The sequence below is a fragment of the Lepisosteus oculatus genome, chromosome 28 (assembly GCF_040954835.1).
Source record: "Lepisosteus oculatus isolate fLepOcu1 chromosome 28, fLepOcu1.hap2, whole genome shotgun sequence".
Classification (NCBI taxonomy): Eukaryota; Metazoa; Chordata; class Actinopteri; order Semionotiformes; family Lepisosteidae; genus Lepisosteus; species Lepisosteus oculatus.
The window spans coordinates 1318131-1334039 of NC_090723.1; positions in this window are offsets into that span (position 1 = coordinate 1318131).

Below are 15909 nucleotides of genomic sequence, written 5' to 3' on the forward strand. Positions count from 1 at the left end.
ACTGTAAGTGCTTAGGAAATGTTGCTTTAGTGCTTAATTTGATCCAAACATGAACTGCTTAAACCCTTGTGGCATTTTAATTATATTTTATTTACTTATTTTGTAGCATGCAGTTATCAATCATTCTTTTATAAAGCTCACTCCAGCCCACATTTCAAAGCAGAGCTGCAAAAAAAAAAGCTGCAGAAAGAAGGAATGTATTGAATGACAAGGTAATTATCTGCAATTAGACAATGACATAGCCGAGGTCTGCTCGGCTACTCAAACTTTACAAGAGAAATCTTATTCTTCTCCCAAAGAGCGTGCAAAAGGATTCATAGGAAACTGTTGCTCAATAAAATGTTTTATTGATTTAGCTACTGAATGAGTATGTTCTTCAGGAAGAGCTGTTTGTTTCTACTGTCACAGGCTGTCGACATCTTATGTAACCTAACTCACAAAGTGTCCTGTCCTGCAAAAGATGTAAATAAAAAGAAATATGAAAGAATAACTCGTACAAAAAAAAGGTGGAAACCATCAGATTGTTCAAGAGAAACATACTGTTTTTCTTTAAAAAAAAATGCAAATCAAATACTTGTCCCCCCATACTTATGGCATTTTACCCCAGCTTTCAGAAAATTATGTGAATTTTGCTTTTGACTGGCAGAGGAGGTGGAGGAAAAGAAGCAGAAATCATTGGTAAAAAAATGTGCGATACAGGTTCCTTAACAGAATACCCTGCAAATCTGGGTCACCATTCTTAAAAAATTGGAAAGATGAGATTTAGACAACGAGTGTTTTGCTGAGGGAATGACCAGCAATGTAACTGCAAATCAGAAAAGCTGTTTGGAAAGAGAGGACACCAGGAATAAGATACATTCATCACTACCTCAGATTGCCCTGACGAGGGCAGACACACATGTAAGGTAGAATGAGGAGCAGCTGAGAATGGAGGGGGCCTAAAGCAATATTCTCCATTAAGCAGCTGCTGACTCATTTCAGTACAATAGACGGCAAAATCTGCAGCAGCACCCCTCTTTCTAAAATAACTGAGTTTCACTTTTGGCCCTTGGAGAAACAAACAATCAGCTAGCTAAGCTAACTATCAAAATAAGGGGTTTGTTTTTTGTTCTGTTGTTTTTACACATGCATCATCCCCAGAGCCTGTGCAAGATTCAGATGAACAAGTTGTAAGCTTTTCTGACTGAAACCTCGATACTAAATGAGGCACTGGGGAACGATTTTAGCAAAAGACAATCTGTAAAATTCTGAGCTGTTTCAGTGCTGCAGAGAATCAGTGGAGACATCACTGCTCGTTCTACCATTCCTCTCTCAAGTGCTCTGCAGAGACAGCCCTGGCCGCAGAGTTCTCAGATTGCTCTGAGATTTTGCAGAAGTGGAGGGCAGAAATGATCACAAGATTTTTCCCAGAATTCTCTCCTCCCTATATTCACAAGTCAAATCCCAAGAGCCACATGAAGTGCATTCATTTATTCCCAGCTTGGACACAAAAATATGGACTTCACACAGAAATGCCTCCATTGGCAACTGCATTTAAATAATCAAAAACATCTCCAATATGAGCACTCAGGAGACACACAGGTTAAAGAAAAACCGCTGTAATTCACTGATTAGGTTAAATCACTAATCAGTGCAGTTGAAACACACAACTTTATATTGTGGTTAATTGTTCAGTCAATGGCCAGTTTTCCTAAAGTACTTTCAGCTTTTGTAAGACTGTCCACATCAGACCTTGCAAACAACACAAGGCCAAACTAAAGAAATTATCCTCTGTTTGGGTCTTATCCACTTTATACTGAGATTTTGTCAATGCATTCTATAAGTATATAGTCTATTCACCATTCTATGGTGTTCTGTGCATTTCATATTTCCACGTAAGCAAACCTGCCTCTTTATTATAGGCTTGTTTCACTAATTATTTATTAAGAAAATGAAGTTGATCACAATGCGGCACGTCAACAAAAATGCATGTGTAGCCTTGTTCCACCTTCTTTTTGGAGATATTACACCCATAAATACAGATTTGTATTGTCTATCACAAAAACATGATGCTCATGGCAGATTACTTCAGGGCAGCCAGATGAAAGAGTGCTGTATACAGAGTCACCATGAAAAACATTCTGAAATAGCAAGACTAGTTTAATTCTCTGCCCAAGCTGCAAAAAACAGATTTAAAATAGATTAAAACGTTTCATGTATAAATCCATTACTGCAGTTTAGAGAAAAGAAAGAATTTCCATTGGTACCCCTCAGCAACAAACTAACTCCCCAAAAAACAGCCATGTGGAAAGTATTTCTACAACAAAGAGGGTGAACAGAGTGAACCTGAGCAGAGGTCTCTTACAGATGCATTAACATTGTGTATGCTGTCCCTTTAATGAGAGGCTTACATTAAGTCCTCATTTGTTCTCACGGGCTACATCATCAATCAAAAGGCACTTGCTCAGAGATGAACAAGCCTGCTCACATTACCTCCTCTTGTTTGTATTCAAATCAGATTAAAAAGGCCTTGATCTGGCCATTTGCTCCTTCCTGCTTTTTCTGCATAGATGAACAATGCTCATACAGTATGTTCATTTGGACTTTACATGCAAAATGATGACAAGGTTGGCCCAGTCACTATAATGTAGGAAAAAGGCTTCTACATTATGGCACTCTGTCTTAAGAAAAGTTTTCAGAGTGTGTCCCCTTTAAGACAAGCACAGGACCGCTTTGGCTTGGTGAGACCAGGAGAGCAGGTCGATCCAGAAGGGCTGCCGATTTGAGATCACAAGAGACCGCAATCTCCTGCCCACACTTGCTGCACAGAGCTCCATGCTCATTCTACTAATAGGTTAGGATTCCACACTTTAATTAGCCTCAGGCTTTCTTCAAGGCAAAATGCGTGCAGGTCACAATGTGAAAGAGGGAATGATAATTATACTTGCTAAAAGTAATGGATACATTAGGTCTGCTACCAGCAAGCTATTAGCAACAGGTTTTCTTCATAGGCAGGGCACCATCGTGTACCATACTAGAAATTAAAAAAGGGTCACCACAAAAGTGACTTATAAGTTAAATTCATCAATCATTTCTCCGTGCATTTAAAAAAATGCCTTTATGACAAGCCTCTACACACACCACCCTAAGTCTATCATTATCCACGTTATCTTTATTTTTTTTTTAAACAGTCTTCTTCTAAATCCGCTCCATGATCCCAGTTGCCCCACAAGTGAAACCCTCTGAGGGGAAAGTCCTCTTCCTTCTCAGTCCTGTATCTTGGGCACAAGAACATTCAACCCAGTTGATGGTCACTCAATTCTTAATGTTCACTTGTCACAGTAGCACAACCAGGCATTAAAATATTCATTTAGACCCCCTTTGTGTCAACCAATCACATTCACTAAATTCCCTTAAATACAAATCTTCACTCTTCTTCATCAAGCACCAGATCATCACCAATAACAATCCAGGCTGATGCTGTTTGGCCAGGAATGCCTCCCTGTGCTCAACATTTGTACAGTACTCCTGATACAGTAGCTGCCTGTTCATTTTTAGTTTCGCTTCTCTGTGACGATCTTAAGGCCCACTCCCAAGGTACCTGGGAGTAATTGTCACAAACTACAGTATATTCCTCTGCTGTAGCTGTGGGGAGAAGGTAGACTGCTACCTTGTCAGCAAATAACACCTGAAAGACTGTTGCAATACTCCCAGTCAGTATTGGCTCAACTGACCAACCTCATTGAGCTTTGCAAACTAACAAACAGCCTACTTCTCCAGTAACTGTGATAACAGCTTAATTTTATTTTTGCAAGCATCACTAGCTCACTAAATCCCATAGGCCCCTAAGCACCCAATACAATACTAATAAGACCTGTTCTTTCCTTCCCTCTAAAGCTTTCGCCCTCCCTTCCAGGCTGGAACCTAGACACAAAATCAGGCCAACTACTTTAAGAAACCTCTTAAGTAGCCCAGAGGAGTGACTAATTCCACGCAGAGCCTATCACAAAAGCTCCTTTCCCTCATGTGGAATTCCAATCTCTCTGAGTGCTGATTATCCAATCAAACCAGCTGCGTCTCCTTTTGCAAGTTTCCCATTTTTTCCCAACAAAAAATTGAATTTTTGTTTAGAATTTACCACTAAAAGAATGTATCTCTTGCAATTTATTGTAATTTTCATAAATATGGGGAGTTTATTGATTGACAGAGGGGAAACTAGTGAGTCAGTAATGATGGAATTCTTTGGATTCCTAAAGAAAGACTAAATAAAGTTCCTAGATCAATTTGTTCCTGAGATGTTAATACTGGCTGGTTCACCTGAAATTTAAAAATTAGTTTCTCTCTGTGCACTTGTGTGGCCATTGTAACATTTCAAGCTTGCTTTTCAATTTAGAAATTGATGTAGATTTAGGCCATGTGACTTCTAGCTGCAAATGCATAAAAAGATGGTTACTGAAGAGACATCATACCAGAGGTCACTAGAGATGCATTGATTAAATGATTTAAAAGTACATTTTTAAAGATTTTGTATGATAAATTATGGTATTGTTTCTAAACAATTAAATGCATGGCTTAATCTGTACTATCCTCAGAAATGATTATACATTGATCCTCAAAAGGAAATTATCACTCTATTTATGCTTATATGCTTTCATAAAAATAAAGTAGATGAAAATGATTTAATGGAATTTTGAGTGTGACACTAAGACAGAATGATTTCTGGCAAACTAGTGAAAAAGAAATATGGAGAAATCCACTACACCTATTATTATGTCAGGAAATACGACATCAGAACCAAAAAAAGTAATGACACTTTCAAATCATGATACAGTATGCTAACTTGGAAAAACCTGAACATGAAAGCAAATGTAATGATATAAAACATTTTCTTCACAATATGGAGCTTCCCAAATTACCCAGACCCCAGGTGGATACAATACAAGCTATTTTCTCTCGTTTTGGAGTTTATTCTGTTGCTTCTTGGATGATTATAAAAGCATTTTGGGAATGGTATTGATCATGTTTTTGAAAAATGGCTGAAAGTATTGTTTCTTCTGATAATATACCTCAAACAATAAACAACACTCTCAATCTAGGAAAATTAAATCTTACTATGATCTAACTATCGCCCAGTATATCTTTTAATTGTAGATTTAAAAATAACCTACAAAGCTTTAGCAATACATAGAGTCAGTTGTAATCCAACTCATCGATAAATATACGTAGCAACATGTCAGGATCAAACATCAACTAGTCCAAATTGGATGTTTTGCCCCTGAACCAATTTAACTAGTAAGCTACTGCGCAGAATCTTCCTTTTAGATGGATTCGAAAGTTTTGAGGCATTTGGGAATCAACATATCAACAAACTGGAAACATTTGTATTCCCTGAACCTTGCTTTCTGAAGATCTGCACACATGGATTAGTCCCCCTGTGTCTTTACCAGGACTTACCCCTGTGGTTCAAACAATCATTCTCTGAAAACTAAACTCTTTATTTTCCATGATACCTACAGTATATTTCCATTCAACTCTGCTGAGGACTTGCAGCACCAAATTTCTTTACTTTCCAGTTGCACTCTTTTTTCAAATGGATCCAGAGCAATGGTAAAACTCATCATGGTTTGACATAGAGACCACAGTTTGTACCTCCATTTCACTCAACTCATTTCCACATGTGGTAGAGGGGATTAAACGCTAATTGTTTTAGTAACCAATGTATATCAATCGCTTTAAAAGCCTGGTTGAAAGCAACACAAATTGTGAGATAATTTATCTCCAAGTTTGAAATTTCCCATATGATACAACCCAGACTTCACAGTTGCAGGGAATCCATTTCTGTTTAAAACATGGCTATAGAAGTATAATTCCCATTACACATCTTTGATGTAGCAGGACTACTCTCATTTGAAAACCTGAACAAAATAAATTTGATACCAGCTGAGGGAAAAGCACCAGTCAGGTTATGTTATCAACACAGTACAGTATATCTAGTACGCCAAAAATCAATCTCTAGTCTGCTCCTTTGCTCCCAGGTGCATTAGTGTAGAAACTCTTTGAATATTCCATACAAGAATTCCACACTGAAAATATAAAAACATATTGCCAGTGCAGATTAAATGTATTTTCCTTAAAACAGACAGAACTGAGATTTTGATGAACCAACAAACATTCGCTATTGATGCAATAGCTACAACTTAAAACAATTTGAATCCTTACATAGCATCTATTACACTGGAAAGAACTCTTTTAATACTGTATACTGTAATTGCATTGAGTAAAGAACATGTGCCAACACTGCTCAGAAAATATGACTAACAGTTATATCCATGTATTTGAGTTCTGCCCACTGTGGCACCAAGGGGGTAGTGTCCGCCACTGTGGACACGAAGAGGCATGTTCATCACTCTGGACACACCCCTCACAGACTGCTGGGGAATGTTTTGCATGTTTTCTTTCTTTACACACACTCTCCTCCAAGAATAGTGCTGTACTCGGCTCCCCTCATATGGGCAAACAGGACACATACTGTACATGGAGATCTCTGACTCATCCTCGTCGGTTTCCTCTATGACCTCCTCCGAGATAATTTATCAGGAATCCTGTATCACCGAGCCCTTTGCTCACAGATTCCCAAGTTGGAAGAATTTCACACACAACCTTCACTCTCGCTCTCTGGCTCGTCCTTTCAGGGCGCAGCAGTGAAAGGCCCTCGACTAGGTCGATCCTGTTTGGCCAGACCCCCTCAATTACCTTCTCTACCTTACCGGCGGGTCAAACAAGGCTGCTACTCTTCAAGGCCTTCCCTGCACCTCAATGACACTCTCCCTCTTCAAGCTGCTACTCAAGGAGTACAGACGTTCTGTTGCCATTTCCAGAAGTACCTCTCAACTGCTGCTAAGTCAACATCAGTCCGGCATTCTCCTGACCAGGCTTTAGCATCTGTGGACATGGGAGACCTGATGTTGTGTTTAGTAAAATATATAAGAAAAAAATAAATGGTCACAATCGTCATCCCTCCTCTTAAGGGCGCTCCAACGCTTTCGTATTTTAGTTGATTATGTGCACCTGCCTCTTGTTTTGTGTCTCATTATTTAAGCCTGGTGCTCCCGCTATTCCTGGCTCAGCACTGGGAGATGGAGGCCTGGAAGCCAGGACAGACCCAACAGCACAGGTTTCATCACAGCGTCATGACCATCTGAGTCCAGAGAGCTTGGCCTCGTTACCCTGGTTTTATTCCCTGTTCCTGTTCTGGATCCCATTCTGGATTTTAACCTTGTTTGGATGTCTCGTCTTGGATGGGTCCCCTGGTTCCTGGACTCTGGACTGTGCCCCTGATTTCTCCCTTGGACTGTCCGGATCAGTTTGCCTTTGCCACGCCCCCCGAGCACTGGATCACCACCGTCACGCCCCCCGTCTGTCAACCCGTCCTGATCCTCTACGTCTCTTCCCTGTTGTCCTTCTCTACTTACTTCCGGATTATACCATCTGCACAGGATCCTGAACTACGCTTCATGGGAGACTGGACCGGCTTCCGTTACATTAATTAGTGTTTGCAACTCATCAGACAATGTGTTTTTACATACTGTATGTGTCACCATTCGGTAAATAAATTTAAGGATAAGTTTAAGGATTAGATATACCATTATAATTGATTACCATATTGAATTTATTATGATATTGCTTTATTTTTTACTGCTGTTTCCATGGTTTTGACAGTATCTACACTGCTTTACGGCACTGGATAATGGGCAGAGGAATAGTTTCCGCTGTGTATTATTGTACAAAACAGAAGCACCGTCATAAACTTATCATGGTAAGCTTTCACTGCCAGAATTAATAACCTCTCTAGCTGGAACAACTAATTTGAACAATTTTGTGTCAAGGTATAGAAATAATCAGGTGACTATGAAATGGAGGAGCAATTAAGCTGTCAATAGGGAGCAATTTTGAAACTTGATTTTAATGCTCCCAGACCCAAGAAGTCATATTTACATCCAATAACATCTTAAATTTGCCAAGAAAAGTTTTTATTGGGGATGCATAGGCTTAAGCACGCCTGTATCCTTTTAAGTTGTACTAAATTATTATTTCTAGATTATTATTTCTGTTATAAAATTGCATTTCTAAGAAGAAACAGTGTAGCCACAATACCTATTAGTGTCTAAAACCATGTCCACAGTAACAGATTAAAATAAGATTATTTGTGAATAAAAATGATTCCTCATGAAAATTCCTAGCCTTTCTGCAAATCATTTAATTATTATTAAATGTATTCAATTTTAAATTTAAATATTTAAATTATTTAGGAAGCAATCATTAAAATTGCCAATAGGACGAATTGTCCATAATTACCTTTATTGTTTCTTGAAACCAAAATCTCATTAATAATAAAGTCTGAATGATCATTTTCGGTTCCAGGGGAAATACATTTTTGAAAGCTTGTTTCTTGGCTTTGGACACACCCCTAGTATTTTCAAAATAAAGAGCATTAAAGCTTGAAAACTTTAAACAGATTATCAGGGCCCTCTCCAAAACCTCTAACAAACCCTGCAGTATTTAACTTGGGACCTTATATTCAAACAGTTTTAAAACTCTTTTGAAAGCAAATGGCACCTGAGAGTTTTGAATATGACATCGATGAGTTTTATATAAATATTACAGAATGTGACAGATCTGAAGTGCTGTGCAAATTAATTGAAACTTTGGAATTTTGTGTCATTCAATGAGTTTTACGAACAACGATGCATTGATGTACTTAGGAAATTTGTGCCCTTTCATATGTCTGTGTTTGAAGCCAAAACTAAAAACAGCTCAGCAGTTCTTGAAAACATACGTTTGGAATGTTGAATCTCATTCTCAGTGCACTCAGATTCTTCCCATAATAAAATGTATAATGGATTAAAATACCATACTACTTACATAAGAAGGTCTATGTTTCCACCTCTTTTTAGACAAACAGTATTTCTGAAACTATTCATGTTTTTTTAATAACGTCTCTGTGTTCCTTTTTCATCCTGTTTTAAATTGATAGCATGTGTTGCAAAATAAAGCCATCAGGAGAATCAGAAAATTAATTATGTGCTAATCTGACAGCTTTCCAGAATTTTGTGGTTACGGTGGCTTGAATTAATCTCCACAGCAAATCAGAATCACAGAAGCGGTAGGGTGCTCTAATAAATGTACAGAGAACTGTATAACATCAATCGGAATGGGGAATAAATGGGACTCCTACTCTGTTCTCACATTCGACGTGCTGGTTGGTGGCACACATCCATAACAGTTTACGAAACATAAGGAACAGAAACTGACTTCCTATGCAAGCTATAAGCATGACATTTTTTTCTTCTATTAAGCCACAAACACACGGTCATGTTTCTCATTTGATGGAAGTATGTAGTTCACAATTCTGGAAAAAAAACAAGACGTAATCAATAGAAATTCAGGGAAAAAAAACATCTGCATGGAATGTGTGTCCAGTTAGTACACACAAAGTTTTCCATGATATGAACGCTAGTTGAACATTCAATACTTGAGTTAGCCTGTAATCATGAAGATTGGAGAGGTATTATATTATCTCCACTATGTACCAATAAGTAAGTTTCATTTACTGTTTTATTTTGTTATATGTTGTATTTAATGTTTTTTGAATTTCAGCAACCTTTACTAATGTAATAATACAAACATACACAACATACAGCATAAACATAATTGTGCTTAAGTGCATAACAGAATTTTGCTCTCATGTAAATACATGAGAATTAATGTTATTTTTTGTTGTTTGCAGTTATGATTGTATGCTTGTTTTTGCTATTTTTACTTGCCCAGGGTTTACCTAAGCAAATCAACTCACAGCTACGTTTGAGTACAGTAAATCCTGCATAGATTTTAAGGATTATACAACAGTCTTCTTAAATGTATAAATAAATAATTAGCTCAGTTGGGATCAGATGACAATACTTTTGGGATATATGGATTTTGATTTTGTGTGTTCAAGGTTTTTGGCTTTGACAGGATGCTCTTAATCAGTTTCAAATGCACTAATCAAATACATCTGGAAAGGGAAACTTTAACCTGGGGGGCTTAAGTACCAGTGACAAACTCAGAATAAAACCCCCTAAATCCTTAAAAGCTGAAAACAGTGAAAAGGTGTAATTAAGCAAGTGATTGGTTCGATTTAGTATCTGTAATGGCCATCTCAGGACGGAAGGCTACAGAAATTTATTGTAACTTCTAAAGCTTCTTCAGCATTTGAGCAGCATCATGAGAGACTGTGTCTGACTGTGAAAGTTACAAATGTATCTGCTTGTTTGTTATTTTTAAGATTCCAGTCAAGTTTTCAGATTTTAGGCCCTACACATTTGTTTTGTTTGTGTTAAAATGTTTGTGATATGCATTTACAGTTCTGTCTGATTGCATTTGATTGATACCCTGATTGGCACTGAAGCATGTTTATATACAGTATACAGTATGCAAAGCCTCAATCAAACCAAAGTTCACAAATTAAATGCATATGGAAGTGCTTTGTGTCACGTTTTGCACACAGGCAGAGTGTGCGATAAAAACTGGGTTTGACTTTCATGTCAACAAATGCAAATGCTTTGGAGTGTGATGCCACAGGATAAAGAAATTAATGTTTTAATGCCTCTGTTCTCAATTTGCAAGACCACTAGCATATTGATTTATACATCAACAGAAGAACAAGTCTTTAACTGTGCTTTAGCAAGAGCAGTAAAATCATAATGAATTATTGCTGACTGAAAGAATATAATTTTATTTATTCTTTTTAAAAAGCTGCTGTAAATAAAACGAACAACTGACACACTGTCCTTCCAGAGAACCAGCTGAGAATCCCCGTTGATCATTTTCAGGCTTTAGGAGAAACTGGTTTTTAAGAAGTCAACACCATCTACTCTCCTAAGTTTGGCAAATGTGATCATACTGTACAGACATGTGGACACACTCGGCATGAGGTTCCATCAATTCATATTTGTACTCATTAGGTTGCAGCACTTTAATGTGAGATCTATATACAGCCACACAACTGATGCAATTGGTACATTTTAAGGTCTCTAATACAAAGTGTTTATCGTGATTCCATAGGCTGTTTGTGCTGGCATTTGCTGGTATTTGATTTTGGTACTTGAATCAATTGCATGCAGTATTATGGATATTGGAGCTTGTTTAGTGTATCTCTTCCTGCCTGCTTTTATCCCTTCCAAAAAACTCATGAACTCATCTGCAATTATTAAAACATAGTAAAAACTAAATAAGAACAGTACTTAGTAAAGCACTTACGCTGACCCCAACGGAGATAAATAATAAAGAGGCAACAATTCACAAGATAAAACCTCACATCAACAAATTAATTGACATAAGATGATAGAACAACAATACCTGCATTCAATTGTACATATTAATTCATGTACACATAGCCTGTTAAGTTTATTGATGCCCCACTTCTCTCTGGAGCACAGGACAGAAAGATACAAAATATAATGTTTTTTTGAATCATTCATTGCTACAGACTTGTCCAGCAACCAAAATCTCTCTCTTTGCCCTTTTGCACCTTGGTGAATACTAATCTGCGCACCATATGTTAGCAGACGTCCCTGTGAAAACAATAATGAAAACGGATTTCGGTGGGAATTCCAGTGTAGAGCAGAAAAGACTTTTCTCTCTGTCCATGTCAGGCAGGGTAAGCCCTAGCAGAGTGATTAATCTAGCTCAGCTGCAGGCCCTGACAGCTCTCTGATTGGGCTGGGAGGCAGCAAAGGAGGGGTTCTTCGGAGTAGGGACGTTGTTGCAACAGGGGAGAAAGGTTTTCTAGTACATCTCCACGCACAATGTCAGTTTCAATTTCTATCTGCAGCAAAGCTGTGGGGGAACTGACGTTGTTTACAGTGAAAACACTTTAAAAAAGTATCATTATATGGGTTGTTGCCCCATCTGTCAGAATCAGTATTGGCTACCATCCATTTAAATCTTCTTCATGGCTCCTGATTTTCCAAATAACACCTACTGCTAAAAAAAACCTAAAAATCCCATACAGGATATGAGATCTCCCTTGTTAAGTAACTCATGCAACTTGAGTCAGTTCCCACTGCAGGCCTCTATTACAGCCAGATGCTGTAATGCTAATCCATAACATCAAAAACTCAATCCCAAAGTCTACTGAACCCTAAAGTAAATTTAGCTGATGAAGCACACAAGGAGTGTGGTAGTAGAAAAAAGAGTTGTTGAATTATTAAAATTGAAATGAAGTTATAACAGATAATCAAACACATACTGTATATGGTATACTATGTAGCCATGGGTTTACACTAGGTTAAGGTTCAGAATTTTGTCAAAGAATGAATGCAACCTTCTATTCATTTGAGTACAAAGTATACTTCACTGAAAGAAAATATTTGTCAGAAATGGTTAAGTAAGCACACCAAACTAAAAAGAACGTACTAACAAGGGTAAAATTCTATTTTTGAGAAAGTATTCTACTATTGGAAATGTTGTGTTGGATGGTGATCTCAATGAGCGTGGTTTCAGGCCTAACTGGTGATAGAGTCAGGAAAACCCCCAAAATTTGGTCTTTCGTTGTAAATATGGATGTGTGTTCAATGCAAGATTTTAAAATGCATCATCCGTTTTGTTTTTCAAACTTTAGCCTTTAGGGCAGTTTTGGCAACATTCCTTTTTGAGCAATGCAGTGTAGCAAAACTGTATATATATTGTACATACATACATACTAATAATCAGTATAAACAGTTCCAATCAAATCACTTTGTGGCTCCATGACACCAAATTCATTGCTTAGTTCAGATGATAAATAGAATGTGCAGAGGAAACAACCACAGTCCACACTGGTATGGATTGACTGTGATTGAAAATGGCCTACAGTAGTAATGAATGTGATGACCCTGTGCCCTGATGCATGTCTGCAGACTACAATGTATTGGCTAACATTGGTTATAAGATATCTTATAAAAGAACAGCACAGTGATGGCTAAACCCACCCCAGATCTGCAACAATTGTCTTGTAAAATCCTTCTTAGTTTATCCAGCCACCCAATGGAGGTCATTAAAGGCCTCTTACACTTCTAAATACTGTACCTACAATAAAGGTTCTTTTAGTAATTCTTAGTTAACTTATGAAGGTTGGGAGTTATATTCTCACATGGCTGAAAGTAGTTTTTTTGGAATATAAAGAGTTTCATGGTGGGAACTGTGGTTTTAGAAGAGCAGGTCTGTTGTATAAGTTTTGCTCTTTTGTACAAATGTGCTCTGGCCCTGTAAGCCAATTTATCTAGGCTGAGGACTGTCACAGATACTAACTGATTCCTTGGGTCACTCTACATGTGATAATCCCAAAGAATTACAACACAGTGGAGATCCATGTGCACCTTGAAGAACTATGGAAGCACTGTATATGACATAGAATAGGAGTTTCCATCCTTTCTTAAGCAGTACAAATAAAAAAAAAACTAAGTGGAAAGATTGTAACACAATAGTCTACTTTGACAGTCTTACAAAGAGATGAAGAATTGAGAATTTTATATCTTCTGTATATGATCTTCAGTGGATCATTAGCACGGTGAAGTCATCCATTCAGCCATAAATTTGGCAGTAACTCAGAATATTCTCGCGCTCATCTATTATGGGCTCTCTCGCTTCATTGTTTAAAATGAAGGCTGCGCAAGAAAAGAACCTTACTCACACCCTTCCCTTGCAGACAATGGCTCCTATTATTGCTCGATAATTGAAATCCCCAGATCTCAATTAATACAAGCTCCAGAAATATGTCCAGTCAACCTTTTTACGAGTTTGTTGCTCATTTTGTTTGCATCCCACGCGAAAGCAGGACCCAACTGAGGGCTGCTTTCAATTAGTGAGCCTTTGTAATGGTACAATGCGCCCAGCATGTTCAGCAAACAGGCCCTTTGATTTATATAGTGTTTGGCCACAATTCAAACAACACAGAGAGAACCTTCATTAGGCCTAACAAGGTTCAATTGCTGGCATGGGGCATGACAGTCATAATAAAAAAAAGGGGGTGGGGTATTCATTTAAAGCTCATTACAAAAATGAATGGATAAATAAGCTAATACACACAGAATGAAGAATGAAAGCAATAAGCAATAAGTATAGAAGGCCTACTACCATACTGTGTTCCTAGCAATCACTGTTGCATTTTGACTTTGGTCATCACTTTACAAGAATGCTCTACAATCAGTTTAGAAAAATGAATGGATAAACTGATTTCTTTCAAAAAACAATACCCATGATATCCTTGGATTAGTTATCCATTAGAATGCCCTCCTCTTATTGGTAACTGTTCTTATGGGACTCTGAATGAGTTTCTATGTGGTCTTCAAAGGCAGAAAGCCAGGTCTTTGTCATGAATATGATACATTTCAAAAAGAAGAGCAGTACAAAAATATGCAAAATTAATAGGGGAAAAAACTCATAAAAACTCAAAGCAGAGAGTTTTTTTCTAAAGTTTTTCCATTCTCTACAAACCATAATAATCTTTCATTTCTCAGCCCTAATTCAGGCTGGAGGCTGCCTCTGAGCAGCTCATTCACTGGTTTCCCAAACCAATGGAAACCAGCCAATGAAGCCCACCCCCAAGTCTCATGACCTAATTAAGGTCCCCAGTTTCACAGATTTTAAATAAAATAACAAGCAGAGTCAGACAGGGTTTCTTGCACTTGTGACTCAACACCAACTGCAGTGGCTAGAGAGCTTGTGACAGATGAGTGATCCCTTCAATCAATGCACTTCTGTGAACTCTGTGGGATTTGCCCCACGAAAAATAGCAAAATATCTTGCTTGAAAGCACACATCCAAAAGAGACAATTTGTCCCATGCTGATGTATGTTTTCCTGTGGTGATCAGAGCTAATTAGCTGTTAATATTCCCTACCTGATCTTTCTTCAATGCCCTGGTTCTATTGTGGGACAGTGTCCCTTTGTATCAAGAAAAAGCACATGGCTTGCTGGTGCTAAAGAAAGCTTGAACTAAGAAAAAATTAACTGCTGATCCTAATTGTTACTTTTTAAATCACAGTTCACACAAAGTAATTTTTCCTAAATAACTTTAAAAACATTTCCTAATTTTAAAATCAATCTAACGTCCACTGACAAAGTACTATACTGTAAACCTATACTATACAGTACTATATAGTATATACAGTACTATACTGTAAAGACTGTTTAAGATACATTAGAATGCCTTTGTAAATGAAGACAGAGAAACCAACACATCATTTTTAATACGTAATGCCACCCATAAGGACAGGAAATCTCAGAAAAGTTATTAATTAAAATCACCTTGAATTAAAAAAATCCACTTGCACATTTTCAGAAACTGACAAGTAGGACTGTGCATTTGCATTGTAACTAAATATTTCAAGAGGACAGGTCTGTATATGAATCCAATCAGATTCAGTAATCCCGTTAGCATTGGTTTATATTCTACAATCCCACTTCGTTGAACAGGACATGCCATTCATTTGTATTGTTTGGATTTGGAAATCCGCCTTAATAACCCAAGGGGTCACTAATCGAACAATACAATGTACATGTATATACTACAGAAAAGAATCAAGTAGCTCAAGGTGATAGAGAGCTATTCAGTGAATTCCAGGCTAGTCTCCACTCATCTTAATGATAAGACATTCACATGTACAGTACGTGCAGACAGTTATTCAAACACTATTATGGGCCATTCATTGATGTACAATCAGCCCATTCCCACCAAATCCACAGTATGAGTTTAGACCTCATCAGGCTAGGATTGTTTTAGACTCCCACAAAACTATTTTTGCAAAGATGCTGATCATTCACAAGTACATATTGTGCTCTTGTTCAAAGCAGCTCCAGTTTCAAAGAAAAACCTTGACAAAAATATAGTTAAATCACAGAGGAAACGTTT